This window comes from Notamacropus eugenii, chromosome 2 (genome assembly GCF_028372415.1).
Source record: "Notamacropus eugenii isolate mMacEug1 chromosome 2, mMacEug1.pri_v2, whole genome shotgun sequence".
Classification (NCBI taxonomy): domain Eukaryota; kingdom Metazoa; phylum Chordata; class Mammalia; order Diprotodontia; family Macropodidae; genus Notamacropus; species Notamacropus eugenii.
This window is the reverse complement of record NC_092873.1, coordinates 308237322-308249996: the sequence shown is the minus strand read 5'-3', so window position 1 is coordinate 308249996 and position 12675 is coordinate 308237322.

Genomic DNA, 12675 nt, shown 5'->3' with positions numbered 1-12675 from the left:
ATTTTGGACATGTTGAGTTTAAGATGTCTTCAAGACATCTAGTTAGAGGCATCCAATAATCAGCTAACATTGTAAGACTAGAGGTCAGAGAGAGGTTCGGGCTGGACAAACAGATCTGAGAATCATCAGAATAAAGATAATTGAACCCCTAAGACCTGATGAAATCGTAATGCTTTTTTCATTCATTCATTCATTCATTCATGGGCAAGACTTGAACCCCAGGCTAACTGACCCTAAGGCTAGTTTTCTATCTTCCAGTCATTTGTGTCTTTCTTAGAAATTTTTAGGAGGACCAAATGAAATGCAGCTTGGGCAAGCCCTTTAAAAACTATAAAGGAAATAGTAAGGGAAGAGATTTGAATCATTGCCTTCTATTAAAATCCCAGTTCCCCTGAATGAGGTCAAGTCTTTTCTCTGCCTATCACTCACTTAGACTGCATTGTAAATGAATTTACTAGTCTTTCCCAGGGAGAAACTAGCTGAGAGCAGGGTTTGGTGGTGAAGAGGAAGTTAGATCAGAGGAGGAAGAGGAGGTATATAATAAGAAAAAGAAAAGTGCAGACTGCTGAAAACAAATTTGACCCCATTCAGTCAATCCAAAGAATAGAGAAACATTTATTCAATAGATAAACATTTATTAAGCACCTACTATGTGTCAGGCACACTATGTGCTAAGTGCTGGGGATACATAAAAAAGTAGTCTCTGCCCTCAAGGAGCTTATGATGTTATGGAAAAGACAACATTCAAACAAATATATACAGGATAAATAGGAAATAAGGATAATAATTACTATTAACTATTAATATTTATTATTAATAATCATTTATTATTATTAAGAGGAATTAAGAGTGGTTGGGGAAGGCTTCCAGTAAAGACTAGGAATCAGCAAGGTATCAGAGCTTTAGAACTAAAGAGACCTTAGAGGTTATGGAGTCCAAACACTTTACAGATGAAATTGAGACCAAGGGAGGTGTAGCCACCTGCCAAGAGTTACACAGAGGATGGAAGAGCTAGGATTTGAACTCAGGACCTCTGGTTCCAAATCGAGCACTCTTACCCCTGCATCATACTCCCTTCTGTGTTGGAAGGTTTAACCATTGTTTCCAGGTTATTAAGATGACCCACCTGACTCTGAAGGATAACATGAGAGACCCAAACAATTATTGTCCATCCTCATGAAAGAGAAGTAATGGGCCCAAATTACAGAAAAAGGACCTTCAGGTAGAAACAGGGAAAAACTGGCAGACAAGAAAAGGTACCCAAGAGAAGTTCAAGAGTCCCCAGGCCTGGAGACCTTACGAAAGATAAGGCAGAAAATAGTTGAGAAAACCCACTTCCCTTTCCTCTTTTCAGAGGTAGAAAACTAGGGGTGTGGAATATGGTAAATACTGTCAAGCATAATGATGATGTTTGATTTTTTAAAAGGCTTTTTCCCCTCTTCTCTTTTAAATTTTTGTTATAAAGAGTGGCTCACTTGCTAGGAGAATGAGGAACTATGTCTGGAAATAAGGATTGTGGAAAAACAAGAAAGGGGGATTTTAAAAATCAGGATCAGTATCCCACTGCCTTCAATTGTTTGGGTTGCATTGGGAGTGAGGTCAGAGGGAGAGGGGGAACCAAATGACCTCTGGTAGCATCTTTCAGACCCGGAATTCAGTGATTTCATAGATTTAGAAACTCTCCCTATGATGCTCCCTCTATACCCACCCGATCATCCCAGATTGAAGGCTTAAATAGCATCTCCTTATTGAGGTATTGCTATGGACTCAATGCCCACATTTATCCCCTCTTTAAAGCCAGTCCTCACCCCAAGATATTCAAAGATGGTGGAGAAGAGGAAAACAACTGCAAATGGTTCTGAACAGACAGGAAGTCTGAGCAGATGCTGTAATCTGACCATCACAACCAGAGTTCATAGCTGACGCCTTCTATGCCTCTGTCTCTCACCAGGTGATAAAGTCAGGAAATTAACTGGGGAGTAGGGATGTCACATGCATCAGTCCGGAAATTCAAAACCACATCAAGGAGGGTGGGTAGGAGCTGGGAGAAGGGTGATACTGTGCCAGCGAGGGAAGCAGAGACTATGGCAATAGCAGTGAGGTAGAAGGATGGAGGAATATGGCATTGCCTTGCAGAAGGCAATGGAGAAAATGCTCAGGTCTGGGAGAGGGAGATGGTGGTATGGACCCAAACCTGGGGTCCAGCCTCTCAGCAATGGTCTGGTCAGCTAAGATAGGGTGTCTCACCCCTAACAGAAAGACTTTCTATTATCAGGAATTGGGCAACCTCTTGGAGATATTTAAGAGCTTGACATTCTTTTTTATAGCTAACTTTTCACCTGGCTATGGAAAGAAAGAACTAATTTGATTTTATTCCATTCAACAAGCATTTATTAATTACCTACTATATGCCCAGAAATATCTAAGGCACTGGAGACTCAAAGGAAAACACAAAGGTAATCCCTGTCTTCAAGGAGTTTGTATTCTACTAGAGGGAAACAACATGCATGTTGGGTACATCCAGTTTGAAACAAAAGATATAAAATGTAGTTTCTGGAGATGGGAGTTGGGTTCACTGCTCAGGAGATATAGCAGCAAGTACCCTGACTCATCCAGGATGGCCTACTAGCACAGGTTCTTAGATCTACTTTTCTAAAAAGAAAGCAGCTTTCAAGGGACCAACAATCTTCTTCAATTACATATGCCAACAGAGAAAACACAAGCAGAGAAATAAAGACCAATAGAAAAGGTTTCTAACTGTCTGACTATAAGCAATACATATATCAGAGATCAACAGACAGATCCAACTGTCTGACCATACATACATACATAGTTACCAGAGAGAGAAGCACCAACATCTGGGTTTTCAAAGCTGGTTGGGGCTCCTTAATGGCTATGCAGAGTCTCATCTGGCACATGAACCTCTTCTTTTTATTTATTATTATCATTATTTATTTATTTATTTTTCATTTTCAACATCCATTTCCACAAAATTTTGAGTTCCAATTTTTCTCCCCATCTCTGCCCTCACCCCACCCCATAATACCTTGCATTCTGATTACCCTTTTACTCAATGTGCCTTCCCTTCTATCACACCCCACCCTTCCCCTAATCCCATCTTCTCTCTTTTCTTGTAGGGCAAGATAAATTTCTACCCTATTACCTGTATTTCTTATTTCCCAGTTATATGCAATAATAATTCTCAACATTCGTCTCTAATACTTTGAATTCCAACTTCTCTCTCTCCCTCCCTCCCTACCCATTCCCACTGAGAAGGCAACCAATTCAATACAGGCTATATATGTGTCATTTTGCAAAAGACTTCCATAATAGTCATGTTATGTAAGACTAACTATATTGCCCTCCATCCTACTCTGTCCCCCCTTTCTTTTCTATTCTCTCATTTGACCTTGTCCCTTCCCAAAAGTGTTTATTTCTAGTTACTCCCTTCCCCCATTTGCCCTCCCTTCTATCATCCCCCTCACCCCACTTGTCACCTCCTCCCCTACTTTCCTATAGTGTAACACAGATTTTCATACCAAATTTAGTGAGCATATTATTCCCTCCTTAAGCCATATGTGAAGAGAATAAGCTTCACTTCACTAAGGTTATATAGCAAATTAGTAGCAAAGCTTTGGCAGTTAAGTGGCATGATAGTGCACAGAGAGGAAGACTCATCTTCATGAATTCAAATCTGGCCTCACACACTAACTAGTCATGTGACCCTGGGCAAGTCACTTAACCCTGTTTGGTCCAGTTTCCTTATCTGCAAAATGAGATGGAGAAAGAAATGGCAAATCACTCCAGTATCTTTGTCAAGAAAACCCCAAATGGGGTTGTGGAGACTCAGACACAGTTAGAAACGACTCAACAACCACAACAAAAAGTAGCAGAACTAAAGCAAGCATTCAAGTCTCCTGACTCCCAGGTATGAACTCTCTTCTGAAAAACATGCTGCCCCATTCCTTCCTATCTCTTCATCAGCTCCTCTCCTTCAACACTTGCACATATCCTTGTCATCTGCTGCTGACTCGTTATCTCTTTAATTCAATGATTTTCTGCCTAGTTGGCTCCCAGTGCCCCAGTGGCCCAGCTGACAGCTTCATTAAAGGCATTTGTGGTTGGCGCCTCTCTGTCCAGCTGAGCACTCTGGACATGTGTCATCACTGACCCTGCATCCTTTTGTCATCTTCCCCAGCCTCCCCTCCCCAAATAGCATCTGGACAGCCTGAGTTCAGCCTCCATGGTGTGTTTGCTATCTCCTTGCAGAGTGATGATCACACGGCCCTCTATCTGCATCCCAAATATACCCTTCCCCCAGTTGCTTCAATAGCTCACTCACTATTTGGTCCTCCTGGGCATAAGGTAGGGGCAAGGAAGTTCCATTTGGTACTCTAAACATCCCCAGATATAGCACCCAGTGAACACACTGGATTCCTTCAGACCAACACTTATCTAGGGCTCAAATGGGAAGGGAGGGAAGAAATGAGGGAGAGAAGGAGGAAGGAAGGAAAGAAGGGAGAAAGGAAAGGAAAGGAAAAGAAAGGAAAGGAAAGGAAAGGAAAGGAAAGGAAAGGAAAGGAAAGGAAAGGAAAGGAAAGGAAAGGAAAGGAAAGGAAAGGAAAGGAAAGGAAAGGAAAGGAAAGGAAAGGAAAGGAAAGGAAAGGGTAAGGAAGAATTGTTTGCTACTAAATTCCAGGCACTGTGCTAAGCATTTTACAAATATTATCTCATTTGGTCTTCACAATAATTCAGGGATGTAGGTGCTATTATTATTCCCATTTTTACAGCTGAAGAAACTGAGGGAGACTGAAGTTAAGTGACTTGCCCAGGGTCACACAGCTATTATATGTCTGAGGCTAGATTTCAACTCAGATCTTCCATTGTACCACCTAGCTGCCTCAATAGACATGAAATAGGGCATGAAAGTATTATTAGCTTCTTTTTGGAAGTCCAGAAATCAAGACCTAGAGAGATGAAGTCACACAGCTATCTCATCACCAAGTCAGGACTCTAATTCAAGTCATTTTTGATTCCTCTCCCAGGGTTTTTCTAAATATACAAGAGACAAAAGAAGTGTGGTGTAATTGATAGAATATTAGTCAGCTCTATCATTCACCAATCATGTCAACTTTGGTGAGTCCTTTAACCTCCTTAGGTCTCAGTTTCTCAATCTATAAAAAGAGAATGTTCAGTGAGATGGTCTAAGGGCACTTTCAACTCCAAAAGTATGATCCCATGACCCCTGCCTCCAGTGTTTGCATTGATGAACTAGCCTTTACCCAGGGAGGCAGAGGAATAGGCTAAGGAAACTTAAATTTTGAACATCAAATCCCAAGGGGCATCAGGGAATGAGAGATTCAGGAAGGACTGGGGAGATAAGTAGAAGCCTCAGTCTGGAGCTCTCTATGCCCTACAAGCCCTCTCGTCAGACTTCAAGAGAGTGAACACAAAAGATTTCTCAGGACCAAAATCCAGGTGGGCAGGGCCCTATTTCCCACAATGGGGTCACCAATGAATGGGGAGGCTAAAGCCCCAGGTGCCAGCATTTAGGAGGATAAATAAAGCAGATGATGGGTCATTCTGAGGACAGAAAATGCAGTCAGTCAATAAACATTTATTAAGCATTCACTATGTGCCAGGCACCATGCTACATCATGGAGAATACAAGGAAAGACATTTCTATTGCCCTCAAGGAACTCACTGTCTGATGATGGAAATGGTGGCCCAGCCAGTGCTAGTGGTGATGGTGATGTTGACAGCCATGCTGTTCACCATGGTGATGACAGTGATAATCATGCCATCTTTCTCAGGCTTTCCATGTCCTTTTGTCCTTCTCTCCACCAACAAAAGGAATCCTAAAGTTATTTACTGCAGGAGTTTTATTTAGACATTCTCATCCTTACTGTACATTCTTTAAAGGTGAAATAAAAATACCTAAGGGGGGAAGGGTTTTTATCGATATCGTAAAAGCCATTGGCAGACATCTCCCCTGGAATGGAAAAAAACCAACATTAAATTCAGCGGTGACATTGTTCTCTGAGGATCCTAGCCATCAGCCTGGCATGACTTGGAAGCTCCAGGGGCTTTTAGGAGACAAGGGAAAGAAATGTAGCCATCTCTGCAGATGCAGAAGAGATGGTATCGTTTAGTAGATAGGACAGTGAAGTGGCAGCCAAAAGTTCTGGGTTCAAATTTGTGCTCACCACTAATTTGCTATATAACCTTAGTCAAGATGGCCAAATTTTCAGACATTGAATTTCCTCCTCTGTATAATGAGGAATTGGACTAGATAAAAAAATTTTTAACCTGGAGTCCTGAGCTTGTTTTTTTGTAATGTTTTGGTAACTTCATGTATTTAATATAATTGGTAATCCTATGTATTTCCATTAGAAATATTATCCTGAGAAGGAATCCATTGACTTTACCAGGCTGCCAAAGGCATCCGTGACACAGAAAGGGTCAAGAATCACTGGACTTTACGGTCTCTTCCACCTGTAAGAGTCTGTTCCATGATGTGACAGATTATTGGAAGGGACCTTAGATTATTGGAAGGGACCTTAAAGGTCTAGTCAACCCCCTCATTTTACATGATGAAACTGAGTCCAGAGAGTTTCCTAATTCCCTTCTTTCCTCTGCTGAGTATTTCCAGTTTATTCGGTATATAACATCTGTACATAGCTGTTTGCATGTTGTCTTTCCCATTGGACTGTAAGCCCTTTGAGAGTAGGGATTATCTTTGCCTTTCTTTGTATCTTTTGTTGGTTTTGTTCAGTCTTGTCAGATTCTTCATGATCCCATTTGGGGTATTTTTGGTAATGATCTTGGAGTGGTTTGCCATGTCCTTCTCCAGCTCCCTTTACAGATTAGGAAACTGAGGTAGGGAGGGTTAAGAGATTCACCCAGGGTCACATAACTTGTAAGTATTCCAGGCCAGATTTGAATTTGGGAAGATGAACCTTCCCACTGTACCATCTCAGTACCCATGTACCACCCAGCCTAGCACTTAGGATAGAGTCTGGCACTTAGTAGGTGTTAATAAATATGTATTCATTGAATGAATGATTATGTGATTTGACCATGTACATGCCAATGGATTCTAACTCAAGTCTTCTTGGGATCCAGCAAGCTTCCTACCACTCCACCTTCATGCAGGATTTCCTGAAAGCAAACTAGGAGCATCCAGGAGGCTTGGCCACAGAGAATAATGTCCAGGAGCCTTAGCAGTTGCTATTCAGTCAATCCCATCTTTATTGTTTATTATCTGTGTAAACTTGGACAAGTTACTTAACTCCTTTGGATCTCAGTTTTCTCAACTGTAAAATGAGAGGGTCAGGCTAGATGGTCTCAGATGTTTTTCCTAGTTCCAGACCTCTGATCCTATCCATGATCCACTACAGAAAAGACATCAGAGCACGGAGTCATTGTTGATCTCATTACCCCATGGTGGACAAGGTTAGGACAAGGCATGGTTGGGGGTGGGCATGTCCCTACATTACGTCCCAGACTTCACTCCTCAGCTCTAGCCCAGGAAGATACTGGTACCTTTCATGGAGCTATAGCAGCGGCAGCAAACAACCTTCTCAGGACACAAATTGCAGCCCCATGCACCATGAACCTATTCTAACAGGGGGAGAGGAGCAAGAGGAAATATTGTTTCCTGATTCATAGTGTGAACTATGAGTGCACACACACACACACACACACACACACACACACACACACACACACACACACACACCAGAAACGTCTGGCCAGAGTGTAAGGCAGGAATGGAGAAAAGATCTCAGAAACCTACCCTGTCTTCCCAATCCCCCAACCCTCTTTCCTAATCAGTGAATATTGTGTCTAGTTTTTCCAATTTCAGTTCTCATATCCTCACTTGTCCCCTCTAAACCATTTTTGCAGCTGGCACCCACAGGTTAGAGGCTGAGCTGCAGCAGCCATGCGTGCCCATTAATTTCTGAATTTCTTCACTTCTTTAACATGGGAGAGATTGGAACACAGCCCAGTGGCAGAGTGGGAGAGAAGGAATAGAGCAGGCCATCAGGAGGAAATCTGAAGGGAAGGTAGTAATTGGCATTTTTGGAAAATAGGTTTTGGGGGAAAGTGGAGGGCTTGGGAAGTTATATAATGAAAAGATCGCTAGATGGAGAATGGAGAAAGCTGGGTTTTTGTCCAAGCTCTATGCCTCACAAGCTATGGGCAAATCACTTCTCTCTGGGCCTCTGTTCCCTTTTCTGCCAGCATGCCTTGCAGAATTATACATATCAAGTGCTTTTTAAATTATAAAGCACTATACAACTGTACCATCAGTATTATTCTATAGATCTCTCTCTGCTCTTCTATTTCCCTTGTATGTCTCACCTGAGTAGTGATTGAAAAGTAGTAGAGAAATCAGTCAAAGGAGGGTGGTAAAACCACTATGTAATTAAATTTTTAAATGCCTTGTTTTTTGCCCAGACCAAGGCAGCAGCAAGTATGCTCAAGGTGAAGTGACTGCGCCTGGTCACACCGTTGGTCTATATCAGACACAGGACCTGAATCCAGCTCTTCCTGGGACTGAATTTTGATCTCCATCCATTAGTCCTCTGCCTCTCCAAAATTTCCTTAATCCCAATTTAAATGCTGTCATTTAAAGTCATTTTTCTGGCACAAACTTGAGTTTTGTAATTGGAAAGAAAGAGAACCTCTTTTATAGAAAGTAATTTGTGTTTCGTGTCTCCCCTGCTTAATTAAAAGATCTTTGAGGTCAAGAGTGAAAATGGTATCAAGAGATCACTAAACTGGGAGACCTGCATCTTGTTTATTGCGTGTCACCCAGTGCCCAGCACAGAACTTTGCAAATAATTCACATTTCTAGAGTTCTTGGTTTGTTTGTTCTTAGTCGATTGGAATTAAATGACTTGAGCAGGGTCACACAGCTAATAAGTGTCTGAGGCCAGACTTGAGCTCAGGTCCTTCTGACGCTAGTGCCAGTGTTCTATCCACTGTACCACCCAGCTACCCCTGCATTTCTATAGCTCTTTAAAGTTTACAAAAAGAATTCCTCACAACTTTCTGAGATAGGTAGCTATAAATATTGAAGAAAGGAAATTAATTTGGATGTGAAGGGAACCATTATATGCAGATTAATGAATTAACGAACAGAGGTAGCTGAGATATATCATACAGAAAGTCAGCTTCAGGGGCAAGGAGTTTTAGGTTCAGGTGTAGCCTTTGACATATACTAGCTGGGTGACCCTGGGTAAGTCACTTATCCTCTTAGCACCCCCAGACAACTTCCTTTTTTTCTAGTGTTCTTAATAATGTTTTATTTTTCCCAATTTCATACAAAAAATGATTTTTAATGTTTTTTAAATTTTGAGTTCTGACAACCCACAACACATAGAACACCTACAAGGAAGTAACTCACGGCGAATTCTGCACCCAGAGGCCACGGAACATTGGAGCGAGGGAGATTTCTGTTCCAGAGAGACCTGCAAACCTCTCGCGGGTGGTCCTTCGCGCTGCAGACTGGGCGCTGGGACTGGGAGCTGAGTGTAGCCCTGCCGCGGCCGCAGCACCAAGAGGAAAAGATCCGAGCGGGCTTCAGGGATGGGATCTCCAGCTGCCACGCGGGTCCCTCCACCCACAGAGGGACCTGCAAACCTCTCACAAAAGGTCCGTCGCGCTGCAGACGCGGAGCCCAGCCCAGCCCAGACCTGCTGCGGCAGCGGCCGCGGCACCGAGAGATACAGATACGTGCAGGCTTCAGGGACGGGATCTCCAGCGGCCGCACAAGTCCCTCCACCCACAGGTGACGGGGGTCGGTGAGAGAGTCTCTTAGGCGGGTTGAGAGGGGAGTGGGGTGCCCCCATAATTCAGGCCCCCCCGGGAGGTAGAAGCTGAGAGGCGGCTGCAGACCAGGGCTCCCCAAGCGGGCGGGATCCATTGTGGAAGGTCTGTGCATAAACCCCCTGAGGGAATGGTGCCTGAGAGGCGGCCCTGCCCTGACCTGACCACCTGAACTTAATTCTCACACTGAATAGCAGACCTGCCCCTGCCAAAAGCCTTAAGGCGGGAAGCAGCATTTGAATCTCAGACCCCAAACTCTGGCTGGGAGGATCAGGAGGTGAGGTGGGTGTGAGGAGAATATTCAGAGGTCAAGTCACTGGCTGGGAAAATGCCCAGAAAAGGGAAAAGAAATAAGACTATAGAAGGTTACTTTCTTGGAGAACAGACATTTCCTCCCTTCCTCTCTGATGAGGAAGAACAATGCTTACCATCAGGCAAAGACACAGAAATCAAGGCTTCTGTGTCCCAGCCCACCCAATGGGCTCAGGCCATGGAAGAGCTCAAAAAGAATTTTGAAAATCAAGTTAGAGAGGTGGAGGAAAAACTGGGAAGAGAAATGAGAGAGATGAAAGAAAAGCATGAAAAGCAGATCAGCTCCCTGCTAAAGGAGACCCAAAAATATGTTGAAGAAATTAACACCTTGAAAACTAGCCTAACTCAATTGGCAAAAGAGGTTCAAAAAGCCAATGAGGAGAAGAATGCTTTCAAAAGCAGAATTAGCCAAATGGAAAAGGAAATTCAAAAGCTCACTGAAGAAAATAGTTCTTTCAAAATTAAAATGGCACAGATGGAGGCTAATGACTTTATGAGAAAGCATGATATCACAGAACAAAGAGAGAAGAATGGAAAAATGGAAGATAATGTGAAATATCTCATTGGAAAAACAACAGACCTGGAAAATAGATCCAGGAGAGACAATTTAAAAATTATGGGACTACCTGAAAGCCATGATCAAAAGAAGAGCCTAGACATCATCTTTCATGAAATTATCAAGGAAAACTGCCCTGAGATTCTAGAACCAGAGGGCAAAATAAATATTCAAGGAATCCACAGAACACCGCCTGAAAGAGATCCAAAAAGAGAAACTCCTAGAAACATTGTGGCCAAATTCCAGAGTTCCCAGGTCAAGGAGAAAATATTGCAAGCAGCTAGAAAGAAACAATTCAAGTATTGTGGAAATACAATCAGGATAACACAAGATCTAGCAGCCTCTACATTAAGGAATCAAAGGGCATGGAATAGGATATTCCAGAAGTCAAAGGAACTAGGACTAAAACCAAGAATCACCTACCCAGCAAAACTGAGTATAATACTTGAGGGGAAAAATTGGTCTTTCAATGAAATAGAGGATTTTCATTTTCTTGATGAAAAGACCAGAGCTGAAAAGAAAATTTGACTTTCAAACACAAGAATGAAGAGAACCATGAAAAGGTGAACAGCAAAGAGAAGTCATAAGGGACTTACTAAAGCTGAACTGTTTACATTCCTACATGGAAAGACAATATTTGTAACTCTTGAAATATTTCAGTTTCTGGGTACTGGGTGGGATTACACACACACACATGCACACACGTACACATACATAGAGGCAGAGTGCACAGAGTGAATTGAAGAGGATGGGATCATATCTTAAAGAAAAAAATGAAATCAAGCAGTGAGAGAGAAATATATTGGGAGGAGAAAGGGAGAAATGGAATGGGGCAAATTATCTCTCATAAAAGAGGCAAGCAAAAGACTCATTAGTGGAGGGATAAAGAGGGGAGGTGAGAGAAAAACATGAAGTCTACTCTCATCACATTCCACTAAAGGAATGAATAAAATGCACACTCATTTTGGTAGGAAAACCTATCTCACAATACAGGAAAGTGGGGGATAAGGGGACAAGCAGGGTGGGGGGGATGATAGAAGGGAGGGCATGGGGAGGAGAGTGCAATTCGAGGTCGACACTCATGGGGAAGGATAGGATTAAAAGAAAGTAGAAGTAATGCGGGACAGGATAGGATGGAGGGAAATATAGTTAGTCCTATACAACACAACTATTATGGAAGTCATTTGCAAAAATACACAGATTTGGCCTATATTGAATTGCTTGCTTTCCAAAGGGAAGGGGTGGAGAGGGAGGGAGGTAAAGAAGGTGGAACTCAAAGTGTTAGGATCAACTGTTGAGTAATGTTCTTGCCACTAGGAAATAAGAAATACAGGTAAAGGGGTATAGAAAGCTATCTGGCCCTACAGGACAAAAGAGAAGACGGAGATAAGGGCAGAGAGGGATGATAGAAGAGAGAGCAGATTGGTCATAGGGGCAATTAGAATGCTTGGTGTTTGGGGGGGGGAGGGGAGAAAAGGGGAGAAAATTTGTAACCCAAAATTTTGTGAAAATGAATGTTAAAAGTTAAATAAATAAGTTTTAAAAAAAAATTTTGTGTTCTAAATTCTCTCCCTCTTTTCTTCACTTTCTTCCTCCCTGAACGTTAAGCAGTTTGATACAGGTTATACATGTGCAATCATGCAAAACATATTTTCATATTAGTCATGTTGTGAAAGAAAACACAAACCAAAAAAACATGAAAACAACAAAGTGAAAAAAATTATGTTTTGATATGTATTCAGACTCCATCAGTTCTTTCCCTGGATATGGATATACTTTTTGCCAAGAGTCCTTTGGAATTGTCTTGGATTATTGTATTACTGAGAAGAGCTAAGTCATTCCCAGTTAATCATTGGACAGCATTGCTGTTATTGTGTACGTTGTTCTGGTTCCGCTCACTTCACTTAGCATTACTTCATGGAAGTTTTTCCAGGTTTTATGAAATCATCCTGCTCATCATTTACAACTTG